The 10597-nt window shown below is 42.2% G+C and overlaps 1 pseudogene; it reads left to right on the top strand.

The window, feature by feature from the left end:
* The first annotated feature begins 9978 nt into the window (after positions 1 to 9978).
* Positions 9979 to 10385, top strand: LOC103111534 (large ribosomal subunit protein uL14-like; annotated as a pseudogene).
* The last annotated feature ends 212 nt before the right edge of the window (positions 10386 to 10597 follow it).

Raw genomic sequence — 10597 nt, 5'->3', positions numbered from 1 at the left:
ACACAGCCCCACCGCTAGGCCACGAAGGTGTAGCTCTTACCCTGAGTTTTCTGGTTAGCATAGGGCGTCCCCCCTGCTGCTCCAGCTTCTGAGGGCAGAAACAATGGAAACTCACAGTTGTATTTGGTAAATCTTAGGGGACTCCTCTCCTCCCTTCAGCAGTCTTTTTGTTGGTAAAACAGACTGGAGGTGGTTCCTCAACTAGTAAACTGCCAGACTGTTATGAGCCACTTAATCTCTCCCTAGGCCCCTCTCTGTCCTTGAGCCACACATATTTGCACTAATATGTGTTTTGGTGGGTTTCTGAATTTGTTCTAGTCCTGCCTTGTTGCGGTCCCAGATGATCTCCTTTGGTATTCCTAGTTGACCTGGGAAAGGAGAGGAGAGAAACACAGCTGCTCTATCCTTGTGCATTTCTGTATTCCTTTGTAAACATTTAAAGCACACAAAAAAACCTATATGTGTTCATTTATTTCTTTACTAAATCAGGTTGTCAATAACTTGAATTTGATGTGTCTCAACAAATAGCACTCTCTTATTTCTACATTAAAATACAGAGCAAATATCAGAATCAGAGGAGTAGGGGTTAAATGTTTTGCAAGAATTAATGCATTAACATAACTCTGAAATTAAGCAGACTTCTTAGGAAAAGGATGAACAATTCTCCCAACACAACCCTAGAAGCCAGTACAGACATTGCATATTTATAGATCTTTCCGTAGTGGCTGAAACTTCTGCAACCAACTTGGAAGAAGGTAGGAGAGTCTCCACTCTAGGTTATTATTTTCTCTAATCAACCCAAAGCAGTGCCTGTGTGACTATAGTCACACCTTGTTTTCTTTCAGAGTAGACTCTTACTCTAAACTGACCTTCCTTCTCCCCTCCCCTTCTTTTTCAATTTTTTTAAATTCTTGATTTAACAATGATTGAAAATATTATGGGATAAGAGGGATACAGTTCCATACAATTAAATTTCCACCACCAGAGTTCCATACCCACCCACCTCCATTGAAAGCTTTTCTATTCTTTATCCCTCTGGGAATATGGACCAAAGATTTCTTATGTGGAAAGACTGGCTTCTGTAATTGCTTCTCGACTAGACATGGTCATTGGCAGGTTGATCCATAGCATAATGCCAGAGATGATGATCGTAGTGTGGAAGCGCTCGCGTCCCATGAGGAGCTGGCCAGTCTTGCAATGATGTTATTCCTCGCGCCCACCTTTGCTGCAGTTTTTATGAGATGTTCGTGAAATGACAGAGTGCGATCGAGAGTAACGCCAAGATAGACTGGCTGGGCTTCATGCCGGATTCTCGTATCGTCAAGCTGCACATTAAGCTCACATGAGGCTGAGGCATGGTGTAGATGGAAAACAGATGATACCGTTTTTGCAGTGCTAGGGATTAGTCACCATTTTTTACAGTAATCAGATATCAGAGACATGTCTTTCGTGAGTGTTTCCTCGAGGATGTCGAACTTGGATGCCTGAGTTGCACAGCAGATGTCATCGGCGTAGATGTACTTCCTTCAAGAAGTTTCTGGGAGGTCAATGATGTAAATTTTTTTTTTTTCCTTCTCCAGGGTTATTGCTGGGCTCGGTGCCTGCACCATGAATCCACCGCTCCTGGAGGCCATTTTTTTCCTCCTTTTGTTGCCCTTGTTGTAGCTTCTTTGTGGCTATTATTATTGCCCTTGTTGACACAATTCGTTGTTGGATAGGACAGAGAGAAATGGAGAGAGGAGGGGAAGACAGAGAAGGGGAGAGAAAGATAGACACCTGCAGACCTGCCTCACCACCTGTGAAGCGACTCCCCTGCAGGTGGGGAGCCGGGGGCTCGAACCGGGATCCTTACGCCGGTCCCTGCGCTTTGCGCCACATGCACTTAACCCACTGCGCCACCGCCCGACCCCCCAATGATGTAAATATTAAATAGCGTAGGAGCCAGAACAGAGCCCTGGGGGAGGCCACTTGAGACAAGTCTCCATCTGCTAGACTTGTCACCCAGATGCACCTGGAATCTTCTGTTTTGGAGGAGAAATGATATAGTGTTGGCCACCCATGGAGGCAGGCATCTTGAGATCTTGACTAGGAGACCACGATGCCAGACCGTGTCATAGGCTGCTGTGAGATCAACAAAGACAGCACCCGTCTTTAAATTCTTCTGGAATCCACTTTTTTTTTTTTTTTGTAAGTTGAGAGGGCCAGGACTTGTTCGCAGGTAGATCTTCCTGGTCGGAAACCAGCTTGGGCGGGTGATAGGAATTTGTAAGAGGAGAAATTCTGCTTGAGAAGCAGCCTCTCAAGGAGTTTGTAACACACGGAGAGGAGAGAAATTGGTCTATAGCTGGCGGCCAGTGTTGGGTCTTTCTTTGGTTTCAAAACTGCAGAATACTGTGACCCAGTATGGTTCCGTAGCCCCCATGTCCACTTGGTCGATTCCAAATTATATTCCTCCATGAGGATAATTTCTGGAACCATCCGTTCCACCCCGGTTCCATGGCTGCCAGTTCTTAGCAACATCGCCCCGCCAGATATTCGTCGGGATGCGGCATCATCTAAGTTCATTTCCCACGTCTATGCTCGACCGAACCTGCCAATATACGCGGATATCTTCACCCACCCTGTTCAACGCTTGACGTCTCGTCACCCAATCTGGTCCGCTACGCCTACACTGAATTTCTCTGTTCCAGACTCTTGGAAACAGAGTTGGCAGTCAGCTGAGGTAAAGAACAAACACCTCATCACAGACCCCTGCAAGCGTCAACCCAGCTTTGACCTAGCACGTTATGATTGGGCCCTCCTCAATTGCTATCAAACAGCCCATGGCCGGTGCGCCGCTATGTTCCATCGCTGGGGAGCCAGAGATGACCAGAACTGTCCCTGTGGCTACAGATAGACTATGACCCACATAGTCAACGACTGCCACCTCTCCAGATTCAAAGGAGGTCTCGAAACTTTACATCAGGCTCAACCTGACGCTGTTGACTGGCTACAGAAGAAGGGCAAACGCTAGAAGAAGAAGAAGAAGAAGGTTGATCCACAGTAGCATCTGCAACTTGGTGTCTGGAAGGAAGTTAAGATATGAAGCATGTCAATGTATATATTCTCAATCAAATATACCTAAATAGATTTCCTAGCTCCTTCCAAAAGTAAAATCCAAATCTCATCTGCTATAGTCTTACCTTCCTTATTATTAAACAATTTGTTCTACTTTATATCTTAATGGCTTTCAGCCACCAAATTGCAGATGCTACCAAGACACCAATCCTGACTTCCCTGGGCAGATGACCTCACCAATGTGTTCCAGAACCTCACCTCTCCAGAGCCCTATCCCACTAGGGAAAGACAGAAACAGGCTGGGGTTATGGGTCCACCTGCCAGCACTAATGTCCAACAGAGAAGTAATTACAGAAGCCAGCACCCCATAAAGAATTTTGATCTATATTCCCAGAGGGGGAAAATATTATAGGAAGGTAACTAGAGGGATCTGAAACCCAGTCCCATTGGGACTTGTAGAGGGGAGAGGGAAGCAAAAAGGAAGGACACTCAGAAGTAGTAATAAGTGTAGGTGTAACTTAGAAAGGAAGAGAAGGCAAGACAATAGAAAAAAATGGATATATATATACATATATATGTGATAGATAGATAAACAGATAGTTATAGAAATAATAAACAACCCATATTTGTGACCTTGGAAGAACTACTTCTTTTTCCAATGGAGGGAATGGGTACACAGAACTCTGGTTACAGGTGGTATGGAATAGTACTCCCATTATCTTGTAATTGTGTAAATCAATATTAAATATAATAAAATAATTATAATAGACTGAGTTGGTGAGTTGGTTTAGAAGTAGGATTAATACCTCATAGGCATGAGGTCCTGATTGAATCCCTAACTGCACTACATCTAAAAAAAAAAAAAAAAAAAAACTTTGAAGGGGTCTCATCTTTGCACTTCTTTCAAACTTGAGGAAAAAATACCCCACTAATATGTTTACCAAATTTTCTGTGACTTGTCCTCACTAACAATTCTAACTGGCACAGGATGGCAAAAGTCTCCCAAATTATAACTAATATTAAATGCTTTTTATTCAAAATGGTGGAGGCAGGAACCGGTACTAAAGTAAAATGAAAAATCCATAAGACCTTAATTATTCAGCCATTTGGCCACTCGATGAATCAGCTTTTAGTAAATTGGCTTCCAGCAAAATGATTTTCAGCAAAGTGATTTAAAGCCTGTATTTTCAGCTGGAACCGTTCCATTCCCATGGTTGCTGGTCCTACTACAATGGCTGAGAGCTCCTCTGTGCCAGAGGTGAGCAAGAGTATAGCTAAGAAAGGACAGTCCCCATCCTGTGACTCCAAGAGGAGCTCTAGAGCTGCTCACTTTGTCCCATGGTCCTCCAGGGTTTTTTGTGGAGTGACCATTATCCTGCTTTCTCTGTCTCTGGAAGATTCAGATGTCAGCTGCTAAACTGGAGTCAGAAACAACCCACAGTCAACTTCCCATTTAAGAACCAGAGTTTTGATAATGTCCAAAGTCCTTGGTCTGCCTGTCCTCATCCAATTTAGACCTCTTCTTGGAAGCCCCACCCTCCCCTCCCCACTGTGAAAGAGCCAGGTGCAGGTGTGTGCTGTGATTTGTCAGACATGCCTCAAGGTGACTGATTTCTCCAGCTGAAGCTCACACTGAGAATGAAGTCCTGCATACCCAGAGCTTTATCTTGCTGATGATATGAAACCACTAGAAACTAGAGTACAGATAGTTGTAACCATTCCTGTTCTTTCTGGAGAAATAACTATGTGCCTGGCACTGAACCAGATTCTTCAATTACATGTCCCTCTGTCCCTGAGGTTACAATAAGTCCTTCTAGAAAAGAGGAAAAAGTGAAATAAAATTAACCTTACAGCATCAAACTATTAACCTCACAGAATCAAGCTATGAGGACTACTCACCCAGTAGAGTGCACAAGTTACTATGTGTGAGGACCTGGGTTCAAGGCACTGGTGTTTACCAGCAGAAGGCAAATCTCACAAGTGGGGGTACAATGTTTCCAGACCTGTCTCTCTCTTCCTCTCTTTGTCTTACATCCTCTGTCAAAAAAAGGAAGATGAATGAAAGAAAAAGAAAGAAAGAAAGAAAGAAAGAAAGAAAGAAAGAAAGAAAGAAAGAAAGGGAGGGAGGGAGGGAGGGAGGAAGGAAGGAAGGAAGGAAGGAAGGAAGGAAGGAAGGAAGGAAGGAAGGAAGGAAGAACTGGTTGCTAGGATTTGGTGGAGCTATGCAGCTATCAAACCCCAGAGATAACTTGGGAGGGGCAAAAAGAATCAAAGTATGTGCAGCAGAACACAGCATCAACCTAGAGTTCATCAATAGACAAAGTGGATGAAGAAATATAGGTAGGGTATATACTTAATAGAATACTACTCTACTACTGAAAAAATAAAAGTGTATCTTTGGATAAAATATGTAAAACTCAAGAAGATCATATTGTTCAGGGAGAAGATACCACTCAGAAAATAGGAGTGGTTACAGGTGTGGCTTAGAAAGGTGGAGGCGGGGCTTGGTTTTAAAAGGCTAAACCTTTGAGTTTCTGGCCCTGTCTGCCTGGATCACCAGGTAAGTCTTCATTTCTTCCTTTCCTCCCCTTTCTCCCTTCCTTCCTTCCTTCCTTCCTTCCTTCCTTCCTTCCTTCCTTCCTTCCTTCCTTCCATCCTCCCTCCCTCCCTCCCTCCCTTCCTTCCTTCCTTCCCCCACTCTCTTTCTCTCTCTCTCCCCCTCTCCCTCTCTCTCCCTTGTTCTAACATGCAATTGTTCTGAAATTTTGTAATAAAGTTTAAAGTGCCTGAATAATCATGCTCTCTCCTGGCTGAGGAATTGCGTGATGGACTTTATAATAATGGGGAAACAAATGTTGCCTTTCATTTCCCCTTTTACAATATTATATGAAATAACTAAAAGATAATTTTCATATGGTTTTACTTACAAGTGAACTATATATAATGAAGGCAAACTGTCAAAAAATGTAACAAAACCAACTGTGGTTGTTACCAGAGACAGAGGGTGACATGATGACAGTAATGGGTAGAGTGATATATATATATATATATTCCCTTTTGTTGCCCTTGTTTTTTTATTGTTGTTGTATGTAGTTATTATTGTTGTTGTTATTGATGTCATCATTGTTATTGATGTTGTTAGGACAGAGAGAAGTGGAGAGAGGAGGGGAAGATAGAGAGGGGGAGAGAAAGATAGACACCTACAGACATGCTTCACCACCTGTGAAGTGACTCCCCTGCAGGTGGGAAGCTGGGGACTGGAACTGGGATCCTTACGCTGGCCCTTGTGCTTTGTGCTACATGTGATTAACTTGCTGCACTACCTCCCATAGAGTGGTCTTCTTGATGATGACACCAACACTTCAGTTGTTGGTGCAGTGAGCCATATACCACACATGTAAAGGTGCAAAGATATACCCCCAGTTTATTGCAAAACACCACATGGCTCCATTTAGGTTTAAGCAAGTGAGAGGTTTATTCATAAAAAAAAAAAATCACTGAATATGAAAGTGAGGGGAAAAGTCTAAGAGAACTGACAAAAGTCCAAAGTCCACAACTAAGCTATTCAAGACCACTACATGAAGAGATCAGGATCAATCAGAGCTACAACAACAGGAGAGTGCAATGATGGAGATAATCTGATCAAGAGCGCAAGCTGCTTCAGGTCCCTGCACCCACATTCCCTTGTGAGTGTGCTCTGTAGTCAGGCTAATTGTCCCAAATTCCTGCTGGGGTCACAGCACCAAAATATTTAGTACTGGGAATGACTGTTTAATAAATTTTTATTAAAATAATTAAATTATGAGATCAAAGTGGGAGAAATTGATCACCTAAGAGCTTCAGCCACAGCAGAGATATGGATAATGCCTTTGGTTTCCTCACACACACACAAAGATTGTATTATATTTTCCATTTCACAAAGTACAAAGCAGTGAGTTCAAGATCAGGAATGACAGTTTTAGGTAATAGTACAATAAACCAAATCATGTTGAAGCCAACGCGAGCACCCATCTTCCCCCATTATTGTCAAGGACTCTGTCTTTCAGGGCATTGCTGTGTTGGGCTTTGGTACTCCACAGTGCTCAACCCTTCCCTGTAACAATTGGCACAGGGAGCCAAATGTGAACCAGAAAATTAGTTTTCCACAGAAACAAGGTCCCTATAATTCTCAATGCCATAACTTTTCAGTCAAGTGTTCCTTTCCTATCCTGCATGGGAAATGGACTTACTTATTAATCAACCTATTACTGACTTAGATGGAGCTAAGGCTGTCAGAGCACTGTAAGATTAGATAATTCTCTGTGTCTGGGCACAGACCCAACAAGAAGCAAGAACTCCACATGACTTGAGCACATCTACTTTGCTCAGTACAAAAACTCCTCACCAATTCTACACTGGTTAAACTGGGAGTGTCTCCCTTTCTGCTGCTGGGTTGGGAACAAGAGGCAGAAAGAAACCCACTATTCCAGTTTGCCTGGGGCTGAGGTGTCCTGAGATATGGGACTTTTAATACAAACAGCAAAGTCGTAACAAATTAGGATAAGTTGGCCAGATTATACTCTGCTTAACTCCTGGCAAATATTATCTCTCTAAAGGGGGAACAGCAATGTGGATCAAGGAAGAGAAGACTTTCTTCCTACATAGACTACACTGGTGCTCTTAGGTTAATGAGAATCATGGTAATATTTTTCAAGCATTCTTCAATAAATATCTGTAGCACGACAATGAGAAAATAGAGGTGAATATATATATCTTTATTTTATATATTAAATAATATCTTTATTATATATAATATTATATATATATATATATATATATGACTAGAAAGACAATAAACCATTTAAAAACAGAACAGGGAGTTTTCATTGCCTTCAGAGTGGTTGACTGAAACTTCATGTCAAGTTTTTGTCTTAGAATAAAGAAATAATTAAACACACTTAAGAAGTCAGACAGAGGAGCCAGCACTCCTAGGCTATCAAGGCTGAAGAATGACAAAGATAATTTTTAATAGGCAACACCATGAGCCACCCAACTCCACAAATTTCATGTGAGTTCAGTCCCTCAGTCCTGCTCCAACTTGCCTTATGAGTGTCTGAAACTCAACTCCATTATAATTTCATCTTTTAGTTTGTAAAGGCATTGTTCCTTTACAAGACTGTTGTTGTCACAAGCATACAATTTCATGTTTTCCCCTGGCAGGTATTATCATGCTTCTTTCTACACAATAGGATACAGGGTCCCCTTCTCTTTCTCAGTCTTCTCTTGCTTTCCTCCTGTAGAATCCTAGAATCTGCTACAACACACCATAGTTAATTAAATTTTACCATAAATGTTCCTATATTTGTTCTTCTCCTTCTGGTTTACTTGATTTTACATTAGTCCTTCAAATTACAGCCAAGTTGTAGCAGAAGAGAAAATCTGGGGCTGGTCAGATAGCTTACCTGGATTGTGTATTTACCATATCATGCATCTGGCAGAAGTTCAACCTGTTCTCCACAGTATCAGAAGAAGGGCCAGTACTGTGATGTCTTTCTCCCTTTTTCCTCTTCTTTCCTTTCCTTTCTTTTTCATCATTTTATATGGTTTAGAGTAAATTGTTTATATATGGGTACAACTTCTCATCTCTGTCTTTGTCTTGCTATAAAAAAAAAAATCAGCCAAGAGTGTGAAGCCCTGGCAATGATCCCCCACACCCCAAATTTATTTTTCATCATTTCCTAGAGCTGAGTAGTAGTCATAAAATTCTTGGAAACATTAAAAATGAAACTATCATATGACTCAGCAATTTCTCTCCTAGGGATCTATCTGAAAAATACAGATCTGAGAGATCTATGCATACCTATCTTCAAATTTTGAGGCAACCTAAATGTCCAACAGCAGATGAGCAGTTAAGAAGTGGTGGTATTTTAGTTATATTCCAAAGGGCCTGTGACTATATAACTAAAATATGCCTACTAGCTATCTACAGAATGGAGACACACACACCCCCCACCCCCGCGTGCCTTCATCTGCACTACTCCAGCCTAAAGGTTCATGATTAGTCAACAACTTGTTTGGCTTTATATGTTAACTCTCTTTTCAGCCACCAGGTTCCATATGCTAACATGATACCAACCGGACTTCCCTGAGCAGAGGACCCCTCCAATGTGTCTGAGCTCTGATTCCCCAGAGCCCCGCCCCACTAGGGAAAGAGAGAGGCTGAGAGTATGGATTGACCTGTCAATGCCCACGTTCAATGGGGAAGCAATTACAGAAGCCAGACTTTCCACCTTCTGCATCCCACAATGACCTTGGGTACATACTCCCAGAGGGTTAAAGAATAGGAAAGCTATCACGGGAGGGGATGGGATATGGAGTTCTGGTGGTGGGAATTGTGTAGAGTTGTACCCCTCTTATTCTATGGTTTTGTCAGTGTTTCCTTTTTATAAATAATTAAAAAAAAGAAGTTGTGGTATATAAGTAATTTCATTCTCTTATGTTGGTATGTTGCTGCTATTAAAGAAGTGATTTCAATTGTCTGTAAAATTGGGCTTCTATGGGTTAAGCATACATGGCGTGAGCGACATAAGGATCCCGGTTCAGCCCCAGGCTCCCCACCTGCAGTGGAGTCGCTTCACAGGCAATGAAGCTGGTCTGCAGGTGTCTTATCTTTCTCTTCTCCTCTCTGTCTTCCCCTCCTCTCTCCATTTCTCTCTGTCCTATCCAACAACAACGACAGCAATAACTACAATAACAACAAGGGTAACAAAAGGGAAATAAATAAGTTTTTTTTTTAATTGGGTTTCTAAAGAGGTGTTCAGGGCCTCCACCTCTTTCAACTTCTCAGGAGAAGTTGTTGGCACAAATGGATCCTGAGCCCAGGTAATGGATTTTCCAGCCGGCAGGCCTGCCTGCCTGCTCCTTAATTCTTGGGCTACAATCATGTCAATGCGAGAATGTGATGGGTCCTCTGTGGCCAAATTCTGGATCTCCTTGAGGCTTCTGGTGGGGGTGATCAATTGTGCTGACAACACAGGAGCCAAAGATTTATGAAGGGTATCAAGGGATGACTGAGCAGGCTTCCTGCTGCTGGTGTGGGTAACATGGTGATGGCCACAGTCAAAAAAGGCAAACCAGAGCTCAGAAAGAAGGTACACCCAGCGGTGGTAATTCAACATTGAAAGTCATACCAGAGAAAAGATGGTGCATGTCTATATTTTGAAAACAATGTGGGGGTCATTGTAAACAATAAAGGGGAAATGAAAGGTTCTGCCATCACAGGACCAGTAACAAAGGAGTGTGCAGACTTATGGCCCAGGATTGTATCCAATGCTGGCAGTATTATATAATTCTTTGGTGTATTTGTAAAAAATAAAAACTTCTTTGTCCCCCCCAAAAAAAAGAAAGAAAGAAAAGAGAGGTGTTCAGTGCTGCAGGTATCTCTCTGTGTCTCTCCCTTTCTATCTTGCCCACCTCTTGATTTCCCTCTGTCTCTATCCAATATATTATCAATCAATCAATAAAATCTTTAGATAAAGAAATAAGGAAAGGAAGGAAGCGA

Source organism: Erinaceus europaeus, chromosome 1, assembly GCF_950295315.1.
Source record: "Erinaceus europaeus chromosome 1, mEriEur2.1, whole genome shotgun sequence".
NCBI lineage: Eukaryota > Metazoa > Chordata > Mammalia > Eulipotyphla > Erinaceidae > Erinaceus > Erinaceus europaeus.
Note: the sequence above shows the minus strand (reverse complement) of the source record. Positions and strands in the feature narration are given on the sequence as shown.